Here is a 16,876-nt window from a genome sequence, read left to right as displayed (position 1 = left end):
CCTGTAGCTTCTAAGGGATAGAAATAACCTGATACCAATGTATACCCAGCCACAGCCTGCATGCAAAGACAGGGGTGGAGAGGTACAGAAAGTGGTGCTGACGCATGCCCTGAAAGAATTGGAATGATCCCAAAGTCCTTTCTGGATGTCAGTTTATCAGATAAATCTGTATTTTATTTAATACCTTCAGATTTGTATCATTATGGCCATTACTTCTTGTGCAGCCATTCAACCTTTATCTTAACCTTGAATAATTCTTGATGCCAGTGTCCAAAATAACAAATTTTGGAGGTTTTTTTCAAGTTTTCCCAGCTCTTGTGTAAGGTTTCAGGAGTGTATGAGCTTTCCCTTAACTCCTCCAGATCTTTCTAGATCTGGTTTGGTACCCAAACTAGTGTCATCTGGTTCCTCTGTACAGGCAAGGGGCTGCACGCAGAGTGTTACCAGCAGGTCTGCTGTACACAGCAGAAAAAGGTTGAGCTCTGCCTCCCTTTCACTCAGGAGAAAGACTAATTTTTGTTTTGTGAAATTTATTGAAACATAGCCTCTTTTTGACTTCCATTTTGTATTTTGCCTGAGGTAACTGAAATTATTCAAGAGGTAATTAGAATGGGTTTGATAAACATACTCTGTTCTGAAGAAATCAAGCTACAAGTATTAGGAAGTCTTTGTGGGAACACATTAAAGTGTAAAAGTGTTAATTGCTTCCAAAAATCCCCAAAAAATTGAATTTCAAATATATGTGCTTAAGATGGGAAAAAATAAATTCTTTCACTATTTCAGATCATTTGATTATAGTGTGGCCTTTAAGTCTGAATTGTATTTGATTTTTTTGGTCACTTCATATCAGCCTTCTGTACCCTTAGGACAAATCTTTATGTTCATAATCTCTGCATTGAGTCATATAATTTGTTATCAGATAAAGCAAAATTGATCACAGAAGTAAGATACTAAACATTTATGTGGCTTTTTATATCTTGAAAAAATTCTGCGTCTCAAAAAAAAAAAAAAAGAAGCAATGCCAAAAGATAAAAAAAAAGACATGATTGGGTAAATAATCGATATATAATTGTAATTCATTTAAGTACTTCAGAAATTAAGAAACATAAATGTCCTCTTAAAAATGTCCTCTTAAAAAAATCAACATTAAAAAAGTTTACTGGTGGCTTCTTATTGCAAAAAATAAGATCTGGCCAAGTCTTGCAGTGAGGAACATTCTACCACCTTTCTGGGTTTACCTATTCCAATCTTTACTTAGTCTCATAGTGCAGTTTGGGTTTTGGGCTTTTTTTTTTAATGTGTATAGAGAAGGAATTTCCCTTGAAGAATAAGGAATTTCCTGTTATTCCTTGTCCCATCCCACAGGTTGCTGTGACAAGCACAGTCTTTTATTCTGTAAAGGTGTTTTAGGGGCTGGAAGACAGTGATTTGATCCCTCTCAGCTTTCGATTCTCTAGGATGACTAAACCCCATTCTTTCAACTTTTCTTCACATATCAAGTTCTTCAGCTTCCAATCACCTTGGCCCTCCACTGGGTGTGCCCTGATTTCTCACTTTTTCTTGAGCTGCAGGAAACAAACACTATGTAAGTCCAATAAGGTATCTCCAATCTCTGATGTCATCCATCAAAGCATAGGCTTTTTTTGGATATGAAAATGTCACTTGTGTTTGAACCTAGGGAGGGGCAAGACTGTTCCACTTTTCTTGCCTTTTCTCCCTTTCTTCCACTCCTATCTTTCTTTACTTAAATATTTTGCAGGCTATTTTCACTTTTTTTTTTTTATCATACTTATAAATCTGAAATTTTACCTTATATCTACTACTTTACCTGTAGAACCACTTTCATTTTACTTAATAAAAACAGAGACATTTTCCATGCAACTCATTTCAAGGCTTATTGAACTGGTATTTATCACTTTTTATTTTATTATTATAATTAATAATTATACATCTGAGATATTTTTAAAATTTGTTCAGAGATCAAATATATTACTTGCACAGGAAGTGGTATCATAATGGTCTGATCTTTTTTGGATTATATTTAGTGAGAGTTGAAGTATTTTTCAGACTTCTGGGGTTGAATGTATAAGAATTTTTGAAAAAAATCTTGCCCATCATAGGCTTGTAAAAATTCTTTTCCTGACTTGTCTGTCTGTTCCATAATCTTACTTATAAATATTGTTATTGAAAATAGCAGAAGGCAATAGAAATTAAACCATGTACAAAAGCATCCTACCTGCCATACTACATTTCCATTGTGGCTTACAATATCTCTTCTATTTTAAAATCAAAAACCTGTATTGAATTATTTCACTGTTTGGTGATAGAACCTGTGTTTCCCTCCAGCTATTCTTACCATTTCCCAGTAGAAAATATTGACTTCAATGAATTTTCCATGAAAGTTCCTTGCTGCAGCTCACTTTTCTGTATTTAGGAATCATACTTACATGTCTCTTGATTTTGTTTAACAATTGGCAACGTACTTGTATTTGCAGAAGCAGAATGGATTACTTGTTGCTTCTTTCCCCACTGAAATACTGTAGTGACACGATGTGAAAAGTAGATTGATATTTTTGCTTGATATAGGTAGTTGTATGATCTGGCTGTGTGCTGTGTGAAACAGGCATTTCTCTAGCTGCCCTCTGGACTACACTGGTTTTGATGTGTTCACTCCCTGTTTACTGAATCTGTGGAACGATATTTGATGATTGTATGATGGCAAAGAGAGGATCCCAAAGATGATGTTTTTAAAAGACTTTGTGAGCAAGACATACACCCACAGGTTGGTGCTAAAAGGGACTGAGAGCTGCCAACCTCCTGTGAAGCCCTGGCAGTGAAGAATGCAAATCTCTCTTCTGCACAGTGCTCAGCACTGACCAAGACTTTGACAAGGCAGAGTTTTCCCATCACTTTTTCACACACCTACTGGCTCCTGTCATGTAGAAAAAGCTGACATGCCCAGAAAAATATAATGTAAAAAGGAAAATTATATTTTTCTGAGAATTCAGAAATTCGGGTTAGGTAGAATTTTGAAAAAATTCAGACACACTTAAAACTGCTATTCTTATTTTTAAAAATGGACTGTATGCATCCATCCAGTTCTCAAGGACCAAAAGCTGCATTTCTTCATGATTCTGTTCAAAAAGACTCTGTATCTTGAAATCAGCATGGTGGTTTGGTTCTAACTGCACTGTGGTATTTCACACCATATTTCTTCCTTAAATAAGGCCAAAACCAAAAAAGGTGCCCTCTGCCAGTACTTGATATGTGAATACAAGACTCTTGTCAGAGCAGATGCCAGTCCCAGCCGTTTAGCTCAGCTGTTCTTGCTGACAGCTGCCAAGTGGTGTAGTGGAATGACACATAAATCAAGGTTCTGCATATATTAATTAAGTATCAATGAATTAACCATCCCTATGAAGCCCAGGCTTCAAGATGACAAGATGACCATTTACATTTAAACAGTGCTTACAGTTTAGCTGAGGCTTAGATCCATTTTCAATTTAAAAAACTGTTCATGCTGTCCCAAATTATATGATGTGGATCTATTTGAGGTACCCCTGTCAGTGGTCATAACAACCATGTCTTTGCCAGTCCCAGCCTAGTTTTAACTCCCACTGCAGGAACTCCTCTGGCTCCCAGCTGGATAGTGGAGGAATGGCACCTGATTTCCACTGCACATGGTGAAAAATTGCCTGAGTGTTTGCCTACAGGGCAGCACTGCCAGGTATGAATTCACAGTGCTGCAAGCTAAGACAGTCAATAAGACATTCCCATTACTTGCTGCTGTGAGTAATTGATGCCAAGTATCATCAGAATGATGTTAACATAATTTTGCTTTGCTCCAGCTTGCTGGCATCTGCCTGTGCAACATGAGTATCAGTTGCACAGTATCAGTCAGCCCTTCTTTCCTTTATCCTCTGGAGTTTTGTTTAACTTTGCTTCTGCTTATGGATACTCACACTTTTTCACTGCTCTGACATTCAGCAGTCACTCAAATGCCTGGCACTGAACAGTGATGCAGTTCTGATCACTTCTGGGTATTTCCAGATAGAGTAAAACAGCTTTATTTCATTCTGGAGTTGTTAGGGAAAATGCTACTGAATTCAGGGAGCTTTGGAGAGCTTTCAACATGTCCCTTACCCTGAGGTTGCTATCCATGCATATTACACATTCTTTTTAATGGGTACAGTTCCGTTGCGTAATTAGAATTTAAAATAGCAAAACAGAGGCTGGAAGACTGGAGAGGGGAAAGAAAAGAGATCTGAAAAGCCTGGAAAACTTCCACTGACACAGGGCCGATTGAGATGAAATCTCCAGCAGCAGGGACGGATGGTGAGAGCAACACTGCCATCTCCTGAATACCCTTGGCAAGATCTGGTTTTCCACTGATTTCTTTTACTTTGTGGAGCACAGCAAGCCTGCAGGTCTCTCTCAACATCCCCACGTGCTGGATGCTCCAGTCTCTCTCAAAAGGTAAGTAATCTAATTAAAGTCCAGATATGCTGAGAGAGAAAAACAAATGGCAAAAAGACAGCCAGGAAACAGGAGGAAGCTAAGACTAGTCTGGTTGCAGTGTTATGGGAAATAAGGTTCATTTCTCAAATCCTTCTCCACAGGTTTGGACATCTAGAGTGTTTAAGAATAAGAAGATCAGTAGATCATCCAGTCTGGATGCCTGCCTATTGAAGTATGTTAAGGTTTTTTTTTGTTTTACTGGGCCTCAGAGCTTGTTATTAACTAAGGATGAGCTTCTAGAAAGGTGTTAGAGACTGAAGTGAAAAATGAACAGATTGAGAAGCTCTTGGTGGTTTGAGTTACCCTCATTCTTAGAAATGCCTGTGTACACTGCTGTTGGAGTGTGTCCAGCTACAATTCACAGCTACTGCCTCTATTGCTAAAGTCATAAGTTCCTTGTATATTTGCCTCTCTGAGAGTAAGTAACATTGCAGCCATGTTCTCAATCTACCTTTTACAAACTGAACATCCATTTCAGAGAAAAAGAAAAGCAAACAAAGTAAAACCAAACAACAGATGCAAATCTACAATATTATTGCAGTCACCTCATTGCATGACTTCTGACATAATTTTCACCACACATTTTAAGGTTGATCTTCTTCAAGTGATACTTTCTATCTTTTGTCATATATTCCAATCACAGTAAAATAATTACTATGATGATACTTAAAACACTGGAATATGAATTTAGCAATTCCTGGAAGGAATGTTTCAGTTTGAGACTTCAGAAGGTGATTCCTTAGGCTTTGTGAAGATTCAGGAGTACATTCTAAAAATACTGTTTGAGTTAAACAGCTGGAAATAATATTTTAAAAATTAAGCAAAGTTTAAAAACCTAGGACTATGGCAAATGACTGTAAAGCTTCCTGGAACACTTTCCCTCAGGTAATCCCTGCCTTTTCCATCAAGGGCAGAGCTCTCAACTTGGGAAATGTTGTGTTAGCTAGTGTTAAACTAATGCCACAGTGTTTCTTTTTACATACAAATGAACCAACTAAATTATCTGTCAGACTTCTCTAGCTCTCATTTGTCCTCATATAAACAGACTAAGGCTACTTATGCAAAAGGGAAATCTCATAAAAAAGCTGTCAGCTTACTTTATCCCAGTTTATATTGTTTAGGAGGCTCGGGGAATAAAAAAATCAAAAATACATTTCTCAATTAATTGAATTGTCACTCTTTAATCTCAAATTCATATGATTTTTAGCATCCTAACAATTCAATTCACACTGGCTTAAAACTGATCTGGTACAGATTTTTTTCTAAACTTTAATTATGAAATGTCAGGCACATTCTTCATTTTACACTCCACAAAGGTGTGCCAAGGGGTTTTTTTTACCATAATCCAGTGAAAGAAAACCAAAAATATTGCCAAAAGTTGATATTCTTGAATTTTCCCTCTAAGACAACCCACTTGTAGATAATAAATTTCTAAAGTAGTTATTCAAAACACACAAACAAAAAGCTCAGTAAGTAACACAAAATGCACAGGTGTATGTTGAAGCAATATAAATTCCCACAGTGGTCTTTCTAGGGACTAAGAAGGCTAAATAACCTTGTTCTTTGTAGTTTCTTTATCTGCATCCACATCTTCCATTCAAACATTTGCATCTCCTTTTTAATAAATGGATTTTCTGTTCTGTCCCCTGACTATAAAAGCAAAGCTACTCAAAAATCCCAGGCCCCTGGCCAGTTTTCTCTATGGTTTTCACCCCTCCAGTCACAGTAACATGTCCACCACACTTGTACATGCTGCAGAAATTATTCCATGTAACAAGCTTGTAAACACTTGTATAATTGGTCTGAGTTGTTGACAAATTTTACCATGACTCATAAGTCTTCATTAATATCATCACTTATCATTTGCATCCATTCATTCTTCGGGTAAAATGTGAATAGGTGCAATAACATTTAAATTATTTCTTAAGAAAGAGAAAACTCACTAAAAATGTAAGCTGGTTTTTGATAAGAAAAATCAAACTATTCCTTGAGGAATTTGTTCCTCATGAAAGGAATTTGGTAATTGAAATAGGCCAAACAATATAATATACAGCACTGGAAAAATGAGGTTAGCAAGGGAGAATTGTTACTGACTGATGTTATGCACAAAAATTCTCTGTTTATACCTCTTGAACATAAAATTTTGATGTTTGTGCAGACAACTCATGCATTATTCAGGGGTACATCCATACCTCCTGTCGTGGTTTGACACGGAAAGATAATTTTTCCCGGAAGGAAGAGGTCAATTTAGATATTGACCAATTGAAAGTAGACACGCCTCTGAGAACACAGAGGGGTTGAAAGCAGAATTCCCAGGGGAACTCGCTCTTTTTGGTTCCGGTCAGCATGCAGTGCAGACCTTCCCCCGCCCAGCCACGAGCTGGGTGGGGGAGGGGAAGCCCATGGCCTGAGAAAGGTAGGCCGAAAGCCCCAAGGGTGGTGAAAGGACTGGAACCGGGCTGGCCCCTGCAGATGGAAGGGTGGAAGAAATCTGGGATGTCTCCATTTCCCCCCCCAGAGTTCCTCTCCCGAGAGGGAGAGAGAAAGCTGCAAGGAAGGAGGAGCGGGGGGAGCTGCTGCAAGGTGCCCAGTGCGTGGGAGTTGCTGGATGTCCGGGCATCGAGCCATCCTGGGAGTTCGGACTTTTAACCCTTCCTTGAGAAATGAAAGCTTTGTGAATTTTCCTTTCCCCTCCTCAGTTTGAAAGAGAGGAAGAGGGACACCTTGGACCCTGGGATGGGATGTTGGAAGGAAGAATTCTGGATGGGAGGGGGACAAGGAGTGGCTTTTGGCTGGACTTTTCCGTGTTAGCCACAACCTGAACCAATCTTCTCCTTCAAGAGGGACTGTGTTTTGGGAGGATGCCAGTGATTCAAGAGACCTGCTTCAGCTGGGAAAAAGACAAAAGTGGAGTGAACAGAAAAAAAGTTAGGGGGTTTGTGGTGGCGCCCCCTTGCCCTGGAAAGGAAAGAGAAGAGAAGAAGATTTCTGTTCTTGAGCCCTCGGCCCCAGGGGAAAATGGAGGGAACTCTGGTCCCAAAAAATGAAAAACTGAACTGTTGTTTTCTCCCCTCTTGGCAGGGCATCCTTGAAAGGAAAAATCCTAAAGGCAGTGACCATCCATGCATTGGTGGTGAGAGCACTGTGCATGGAAAGGAGAAGGGTCACCATGGCAAACTTTTTCTCCGGGCGGTGCCATGTGTGACATGGAAACACAGGATGTGGAGCTGTGTTTCTTGGGGAGTCTGTGGCACAGGAGAGACTTTGTTCCCTTGATGGACTGAATATCGATTGCTTGGAGGGTGGAAACCTGATTAGGGTCCAGATTGTGTCTCACTGTAGTTTGTTGGAGTTGGGTGGTGGGGGGAGGAATGTTTTGCAAGGTTTTCATTTAGATCTTTGTGTGGTTTTTTTTCCCTTCTTTAGTTTTCTCTTTTCTTTTGTAGTGGTAGTTTAATAAAGTTTTTTTCCTGTTATCAAGTTTGGGCCTGCTTTGCTCTATTCTAGATTCCACTTCACAGCATTCAAGGTAGGGATCACATTTTCATGGGGGCACTGGCATTGTGCCAGTGTCAAACCATGACACCTCCCTATAGTGCAGCTGAAAAGATGCTGAAAGCATGATGAGCTGCAGCTCAATGTCTTGTCAGGGCAAACAGTTGTTACTGAGTCAAACTGCTCAGCTGGTGTTGCTTCTCAGAGTTCTTGGTAGTATTGCTCCAGTGGTTGAATTGATGAAGTAGGGTTACAACATCTGTATCTGTAGAGGAAGACTATTGGTACTAAGGACTGAAAGTCATCACCATAAATCTTGATTTGTTATTTGCTTTCTTTTTCTTTTTACCTTGCTTGTAGCTCTCCTCTGCTCATCAAGCATTACTGCTTGTTTGTGCTGGTGTACCATTGGTGTGCTTTTTGGAGCACATCTTCCAGGTTTGTTCCATTCATTAAGAACCTACCTGTCATACTCCCTGAACATATTACTGAGTAAACCAGAACACAATAAAAGGGGAAAATTGTCACAGTTACTTCAGAAGCAAAGTTTGAACTAAATGTAGATGCATCCATTATTTGCTGAGAAATATCTGCTGTAGAAGAAAAAAAGATATCCTTTTGTACTTATTAGAGTTTTTATTCAGGCAGCAGAAAATGAGAGCCCTGGACTTCTTTTGTAAACTGTCAAGCCAATCTGCCCAGCAGTATCTATTCAGATGATTTTGGTACACCAGCTTGACAAGTTGTAGGCAAGGGAGAGCAGTAAAGAATAAGTATCAGTGAAATTCTTGGCCTTATCCCAGACTGGTCTTCTGAATTGGCCTTTTCCTTTTTCTCCAAGGTTCAGCAGATGTTTAGCACAGCAGGATAGACATGGGTGTGTAAGAGAATTTAGCTAGGAATAGTTATACTGAGCAGTTCCATTTGAGTTTGCCATGTGATCCTTTATCAAAAGATGCATTAAATTTAATGTAAAAGTCAGCTTTAAGTTCTGTTGTGTATTCTAATTGCTTTCAGTTTTAGTAGATAAGTATTATATTAATAAAACCCTCTGGCAATGAAATCCTTAAATGTTTTCATGGTATCTACCACCTCTCTGGGCAACCTGGTGTAGTGTTTCACTACCTTCATAATGAAAAATTTCCACCTAGTCTAAGTTTACTCCCCTTTAGTTTAAGACTATTACTCCCTTGACATACTATTTCAGGCACTATTAAAAAATCTGTCTCTCTTATAAACCCCTCCAGGTATTGTAAGGCCACAATAAAGTCTCTCCAGAGCCTTCTCTTTTGCATGTTAAGCAATCCCAACTCACCCTTTTCTCACAGGAGAGATGTTCCATGCTTCTGATCACTTTTTAAAGTCACATAAAGAATGTGAAAAGCATGTGAAAACCCTATAGAGGCCAGGTCCAATGGTGAGTACCTGCTTGACTGTTACCACTTGATTTGCATAAAAACTCATGTGCTGGATCAGAAGGAAAGTGAAAGTAGGATACAGCCCCCTCAGCTATTCTTTATTACCTTCATACAACCATCCTTTTGGTGTCCTGTCCAAATATACAGCTAATTGGTATTAATAGAATACTTCTGTGTAGTTCATCCTCATTAGGCAGAATATTTGCTGGACATTTGGCATGTCAAAGTGAATAAAAAAAATGGTTCTAAGTTTTATTTTGGTAGTTTTGCTAGCAGAGATTCAATCAATGAGGGGAATTCCATCTTTTGGGCACAGGTCTTATCTTTAGTCCTTTCCAATTTTTTTTTAAGTTGCTGTTTAATTAAATCCCTATTTTGCAAACTCTCATTAATGTAAAGAGAGTTTGTTGAAGCCAGCTGAAAGCCATAAAACAAGCACATGAAATCTTGCGTTCAATTATTGTACTTGTAAGCTGTTTCTGTCCTGTCAAATATTTTATGTTTCTTCTTCCTAAAGGTGCCCTGCACTACCTTGCCTTTGTATGCTCTATTTTATGAAGGGGAAAATATAAGGTTAGATAATATGATAGGGTAAAGAAAGTAATTTTACTGCTGAAAAACTGGTTTTCTCCTGAACTGAATCTGTGATAATGAAGTTTTCAAAGTAACAAAGGAAAGCTGTTGGGGAAATAAATAAATGAGTATGAACATTGCTTTTAATGAACAATTTACCCATTATTTAAATTGGGTTAGGAAATTAATTGAGCCAAGCTTATCACAAGTTCATGAGTTATTCTGGGATGGTGCATAGAGATGAGTAGGACAGGGAACAAGCTGGGAGGAAGGAATGGGAAAAGCAAGTACTTTCTTTACCCAAAAACATAAAAAACCTTTTCATAGATTCCCTGGAACCAACATTTTGAATGCATTGACCAGCAGCCATAGGAGATTAGGGTTTTTTTTCTTGAAAGCTTCATTAGAGAATACTCACTTTGGAGTCCAATGTCCTGAAACACTCCTCAGACTGAAACCTATAATATAGGAGGGATTTACCAGAAAGTTATATGTTTGTAGCATTACTGTCTCTCTCTGAGTAAATCTTGACTAGATTTCTACTGCCAAAGGAGAAATATAGTTGCTTTCAGAATGAAATTTATTTCATCCTAAGGTTAATATGTCAATGACATCAATGTATCTTGCATTAGAAACATCTATTTTCCCCCCACTGACCTTAAACCCATAGGTAACAATCATGTTTATAGTTATATCCTATTTATAGAATGTCAGGTTGCTGTTTATGTATTTGAAAATAACATGGTTGATTTCTTGGGAGAAAAGGTGAGCAGCAGCAACAAAGTTGCCTTTTTATCCTCACTGGAAAGATTTCTTCAAGTCTGGCATTCATTCTGAATTACAAGTTCTACTTTCCTTGCCTATTAATCTTAATTGCCTTGCTTGGCTCCAAAATGAAGCCTCATGTGTGGCAAGCAGAAGGGAAAAATCACTTGGTTTGATGGGTGTGCTTTCCTTCACAATGCCAGGATGACTAGCTTCCATCACTGCAAGAGCACACTTGGTGTTTAAATTTTTCCCTTGACCCTTAGCCCTTTTCCTGCAGATCTGCCACACAGACAGTCCCCAGCCTGAATTGAATATATGATTCCTGCTTACCCATCCTGTTAAGCCATTAGCAAACTCCCTGGCATGGTAAAATGACCATTTTTGCAGGATGTCCAGGTCACAGTTGAGTAGCTGGGATAAGCAGCCAGATCGCAGTCACCCTGCTTTAAGAGGTAAAACAGAGGGACAAAGGCTGCTCCATGACAGTTTGCCCAGTGAGAAATAATGATCCAAGGGATAGCCATTCCTATTTCAACATGAGCCTGGCTTACCTTCCAGCCCTGGGAATCCATGGCACTTGGTTTCCTCTCTTTACTCTCATCATGTTCTCACCTCCTTGTTATAGCTGGTCCCTGGCATTTACTGACTGCCTGACTGCTTTACCTTTGAGCCTCTTTACAGAACAGGTTGAGGTTCTTTATAGGTACTGACATCAACCTCATTAGTTGTAAGGATAAGAAACTCCCTTCAGTTCCACAAGAATTTGCAAGTTTTATGCTTTCTTTATAATTTTTTTCAGCTAGACAAGTTCAAGAAAATGTGTGGTATAGGCACTAACACGCAACTTTGATGACAATTTGCAGAATCTCTGACTCTGTGAAACTTACCTAGATAACAGTCTGTTACCAAGATTTGTCTAAAATTATAAACATTTTATCTTAATGAATTGTAGCAAAATGAGAATATCAGTGTTACTAGTTTATTTTGTCTGTGTACATTTTTCAGGTTACACTTTTGATTCCATTAGTTTTACATAAGGAATTTGCATCAAAGGCACTAAATTTAGAACTTTGCAACCACATTCCATGCAATTCTGCCTACATTTTCTGCAGTTTCATTGGCAATCTGCTCATCAGTTCATAATTTATCATGAGTAACATTTTTTCCCCCCTAATCTGAAAGTCACCTTATGTGGCAGTTAGACTTGTAACATATGGAATGACGGCATTGAGTTATATATGTGCAGTGGAGATCACACTGAAAATTTGCAGGAAATGAGCTTTAAATACTAGCTCCTATCAGCCTTGCCACTCCTAGCCTCATCCATCAGCTTGGCTTTCTCCTACAGCAGGAATTGTGGAGCAATTTTCATTCTCTGGTTGGGCTTGGATGCCTCTCTTTGTAAGGATGTTGTGTCAGTCTGAGTTTTTCAATCACAAGAGAAATGTACTTGCAGGAAAGGATATAAATACTCTTTGTCACCAGGATGTTACACATCATTAACACTGTTTAATCTTTTTCTTTGAGGCTTTGTATTGTACACAATCAATTTAATCCATAATTTTCACCTTGTCCTTATGTTCATAGAAACATTTAATCACAATTGTGGCACCAAGTAAAAAACCAGCAATGTAAAATGCAAATACTGTTACCTAGGGGAAAAAAAAAATAATTAGCTGCAAGAAAAAGGAGGCAACTTATTTGTATCCAGTCAAAAAAGTCTTTAATTTCAAAAGTCTTTAATGTAAAATATATAGTATGGACAGCTCATTGTAAACCAAGTTCCTGTTTGACATAAACTAGTTCAGGGTCTTGAAAGCTCATGGACATTGGTGTGATTGCTTTACTTTGATATTGAAATAACAACTCTGAGCTAAAAGGTCTCACAGCATTTTCCATATGGATTCAGATAGGTATAAAGGAAAATTCTTATTCTGTCCAGCCTGTATAGCATAGCACCTTCACTATCACTAATTTGCTTTGGGAATTATTTTCTTCCAGAATAAAACAAAGAGCCATTGTTCTGATTTGTGGCCAATATGAGAAAAAACTTAATGAAAGGCTTCAAGTTATAATGGATTTAATGCTTCCATTGAATACTTGTTTAAATTGCTAAGTACCTTCATTATTAAAAGCATACATCTTATTTCCATTTTCAATTTTGGAAATAACACTGAGAGACACTGGAGGTTGCCAGGCAAGGCACAGCTAAATGGTCATGACTTTTAACATCATGGTTTCACCTTGGTACATAATTTTGGACTTCTGATGTCATCTCTTCCTGGTAGTTATTGCACTCCAGCACAAATTTTTCCCTAGCATACCTATAGAGTTTGATGTTTCAATCAGAATTCTTATAAAAGCTTACATTTACAAAGCCTTTTTTGCCTTTCAGACCTTATTAGTCCTATAATCAAATGAGATGAAGCTGGGAATTATCTTTAGATGCAAGGAAATTTCCATTGATGAGTTAAGGGAATAAAGACAGTGCTAATTGGTTACATAATATTAAAATATCTGGAATGTACAAGAAGACTCAGGCTGTTAATTAAGATAAATTGTGAAAATAGTCACACAGACTATAATTTCCATGTAGTCTTTAAAAGCAAGAAAATTATCTTGGTAAAGGAGAAAAATATGATAATGCGTTCATCTGAGAATCTGATTGTGCTCTAAGGCGTCCAAATCATCTGCTGGTGGCATGTGCATTTTGGGTTTTCAGATTTCCTTCTATCTCCAGTGTTATGTGTCTGTTTTCTACAGAGACAGTGATGCATGCTTCTAGAGTATAATTCAGAAAAGTTATCATAAACAATGATTATGCTAAAACTTGATAATTGATTATGTAAAACTTGATAATTTGTTAAGAATCTACCATTTTCATGGCCTATATGAATGCATACAATGGATATCTGAACCACTTACATTTTACTCATGAGTGGAAGGTACTCAGTGTCCTCAGACTGATTGTTAGAAAGCATCAGTGCTTTGTAACTTTATGTGTTCAGCAAATAAATGCTGAAAAACAGGTAGTATATCCCAAAACAGGATCAGAAAAATCCACATGATTATGTCCAGTCCATTATATTTTTCTTGGCTCTGCTGGTTTCTCACCATTGATTTTTCTTGCCTGTTCCTCAGTTTTTCTGGGAATAAGGCTTCTACTACATCCCTTGGAAGCTTATTCCATTGGCAAACTGTTACAACTAGGATTCATTTCAATGCCTACACAATTGCTAACCCTTTCCTGAAACTTGCACATCACCGATATTTTGTAATGACTACTGACAAAACAAAGTTGTACAAATCCCACTGGGATTAGGGAGCTGCAATACTAGATGGTATAAGGGCAAGAAAAAACCATCCCATGCATCCCTATTTAAACCTCAAATACTTCACTGTAGATCTCATACTATTCTTAGCACATTTAAAAATTGCCCCCGGCTTACATGTATCTACTCTCCTAACTGATAGGCGTTTATGCAGCTACTTCATCTGACAGTCTCCAAGTGGTTCAGAAATTAGGCCAGACTGCATGCCTGTAGGACAGATAGAAATGATACTGCTTTTAATGTAAAGATGAGAAACAGAAAGCACTGGATAGGTTTTACACTGGTCAGGGAATGATTTCACTAAGCTAAGGGAGATTTCAGCTAAGAGTGATGTCATTAGCCTATGAGTTTCCAGAGCTCACTGTCTCACATGGTCTCCCTCAGGAAGAGAATGAGGGTGTAGATGCTGTGTTCATCTCCTTCTATTCTAGTAGACAAGTTTAGGAATTCACTCATTATTACAGGGAAAAATGAGTTTCCTGGACCACACTTTGCCTCTGCTGAAAATGGATTGTACATCAGTGAATTTGTTTTTACAGGTAAAACAATGTTTTGTGTTCAGCTAAAAGCTGAGGGAGGATCTTTACCACCATATCTTTGCCACTTTTTAAGTGTGTTCTTTCTAAGCACCATATTTTAGCTCCTGAAGGTGCAAAGCTACAGAGGATGGATAGAGGTGTGCTTGGTCTTATCCAGTATATCTTGATGACTATATATCCAAATGTTCAAAAATATTTTGGAATGGATATTCAGTGCACACCCTCCTGAAATTTGAAGGTATACTGCTTAGATATGTAGATCTGTTAATATGGATAATTGAATTATAAATTAAATGGTTACAATCTGTCCATCCACTTGGAAGAAAGGCCAAAATGGGTTGGGAAGCTGAATATTTTATTTGTATCAGTACGTTTCTTCTCCAAACAAACTTCAAGGGAAAACAGACTTTATGAACTAGATTGCTAGGCGCTGATTGCAAGAAGCGTTTGGCTAAAGAATGAACTGAATTTAGATGAGGGGATTTTGGTCCATAACTGAGAAGCTGTATTGTGATCTTGTCTCTTATATTGAAAATGCTTGGTATGACAGCCTGTGGGTGGGCCACAATGTACTGATTAAATTTATGCAGAAATCTTCAAGTGGAACAGGAAGAAGAAGCTGGCATTGTGTTTTTCCATAAAGGATTCTATTAGTGAAAGGAATAGCCCTCTCATATTTTGGCAATATAGGCAAATTCTTTAGCCGAAGTCCCAGAGAACTCAGTGGCAACTTTGCTAAGTGACAGATGAGATGTGAAGTTGCACACTGTCTCTCTGGCAAAGATGTGCTTACAAAAAAAAACCAAACAAACAAACAAACAAACAAAAAACACAAAAAAAACCACCCCACAACAACAAAAAAAAAAAGCCAAGTCAATCATTCTGTTTTATCCCCTGAGGGTTCACTAGTGTGCAAGAATAAAACCACCATAGAAATCATGCTCCTCCTGACGCATCTGTGCATTGCTCTTTGTCCCAACCCCAATCATATGAGGAGAATGAACTGCACAATTGCTGTGCCAAGAACATTTTTTGGGGAACATCACAAATGAACTGTTCACAGCCAATAAGCCTTGTGATATGCTTTGAAGTCTTCTTACTGGTTTTGTTGAAATTATTGGCAAGCCTGCTTTTGATGCTGGTGATGCAATGAAAGCCCCAAGCACTGTACATGAGCCATGTCATATGAAAAGCAGAAAACCTAAGGAGCAACAGGGAACAAAAGAAGGAAGGAGATATTTTGAGTTCAAAATCGAATGTCTCTTTCATTAAGCATTGATTAAACTAATTTGTGTTACAGTATCATTGCATAGCTGAAAGATTGAAATTATTTTCTTCGATACCTGCTTTGGAATCACTTGAGTTGCTAATCTCAGTCTGCTATGATAACCATTACACTTCACTGCCTACCGCCCAGAATTTCTCCCTACTTGATATTTCCTATACCTAGAAGTACTCACCAACTAGCTAACTTTCTGCCTGACTTCCTGCTTGTAAATTCACCTGCTCTCCTTCATTTTTGGCTTGCTCATAGTTTCATTCTGGGTCCAGAGTAAAACAGGAAGAGAACTAAGGCACAACATTTTGTAGTGAGATTTTGTGTACTCCATTTTACCAGTGTTAGGGTGACTGCCAGATGTAGCTGGCAGCAGTCCTGTGCAGACAGAGCTTGTGTGACTGGAAGGCGCATCCATGGTGATTTTCCTCTATGACTGAAAGGGTGGTTTGGAAGGTAGGATTAAAACTCTCAGATATTAGCTATGGGATTCAGCTGCATAAACAGAGTTTGCATTGCTACTGAGGCACCCTAGTACGTAACATGCACATCCATGGGACAAACAGAAGTATTGCAAGACTACAGGGAACTCATGTCACTCTAATGCACTTATGACCAATCTGGAGACTGTCTTCAGTTGAATATTCTGTTCTGGGCAAGAAAAGACCATACCTGATAAGCAGAACCCTAAGTTCAAAATTTGGGCTAAATTATTATCTGTTCTTCACTGAGAAGTGAGAACGTGTGTGTGCATGTATGTGTTTGTGGGCATATGTGTTTGGGTGTCCTACTGTAGAGTATCACAGCACCCATTTCTCAGGAGGAGTACAGTGGGAATGGCTGATTTCTTCCCTCACTTTTATTCCAGCTGTATCTGCTTAAAGTTGTTTTATATGTTTTTTAACACAATCTTCCTAACAGCTCTTTTCTTACTGAATTGCAGCTCCATATAACACT

The 16,876-nt window shown here is 38.3% G+C and overlaps 1 protein-coding gene and 1 long non-coding RNA gene across 9 annotated transcripts in view; both read left to right on the top strand.

Annotated features, from left to right (window-relative positions):
* The window catches only part of GRM5 (glutamate metabotropic receptor 5), a 245,843-nt gene that overhangs the window by 33,288 nt on the left and 195,679 nt on the right, over positions 1–16,876 (top strand). The window lies entirely within an intron of this gene.
* On the top strand, positions 1,004–7,998 carry LOC144245900 (uncharacterized). The gene is made up of 2 exons (XR_013339468.1): positions 1,004–6,934; positions 7,218–7,998. It is a non-coding gene; the product is annotated as an uncharacterized LOC144245900 (long non-coding RNA).

The sequence above is a fragment of the Lonchura striata genome, chromosome 2 (genome assembly GCF_046129695.1).
Source record: "Lonchura striata isolate bLonStr1 chromosome 2, bLonStr1.mat, whole genome shotgun sequence".
In the NCBI taxonomy this organism is placed as follows: domain Eukaryota; kingdom Metazoa; phylum Chordata; class Aves; order Passeriformes; family Estrildidae; genus Lonchura; species Lonchura striata.
Note: the sequence above shows the minus strand (reverse complement) of the source record. Positions and strands in the feature narration are given on the sequence as shown.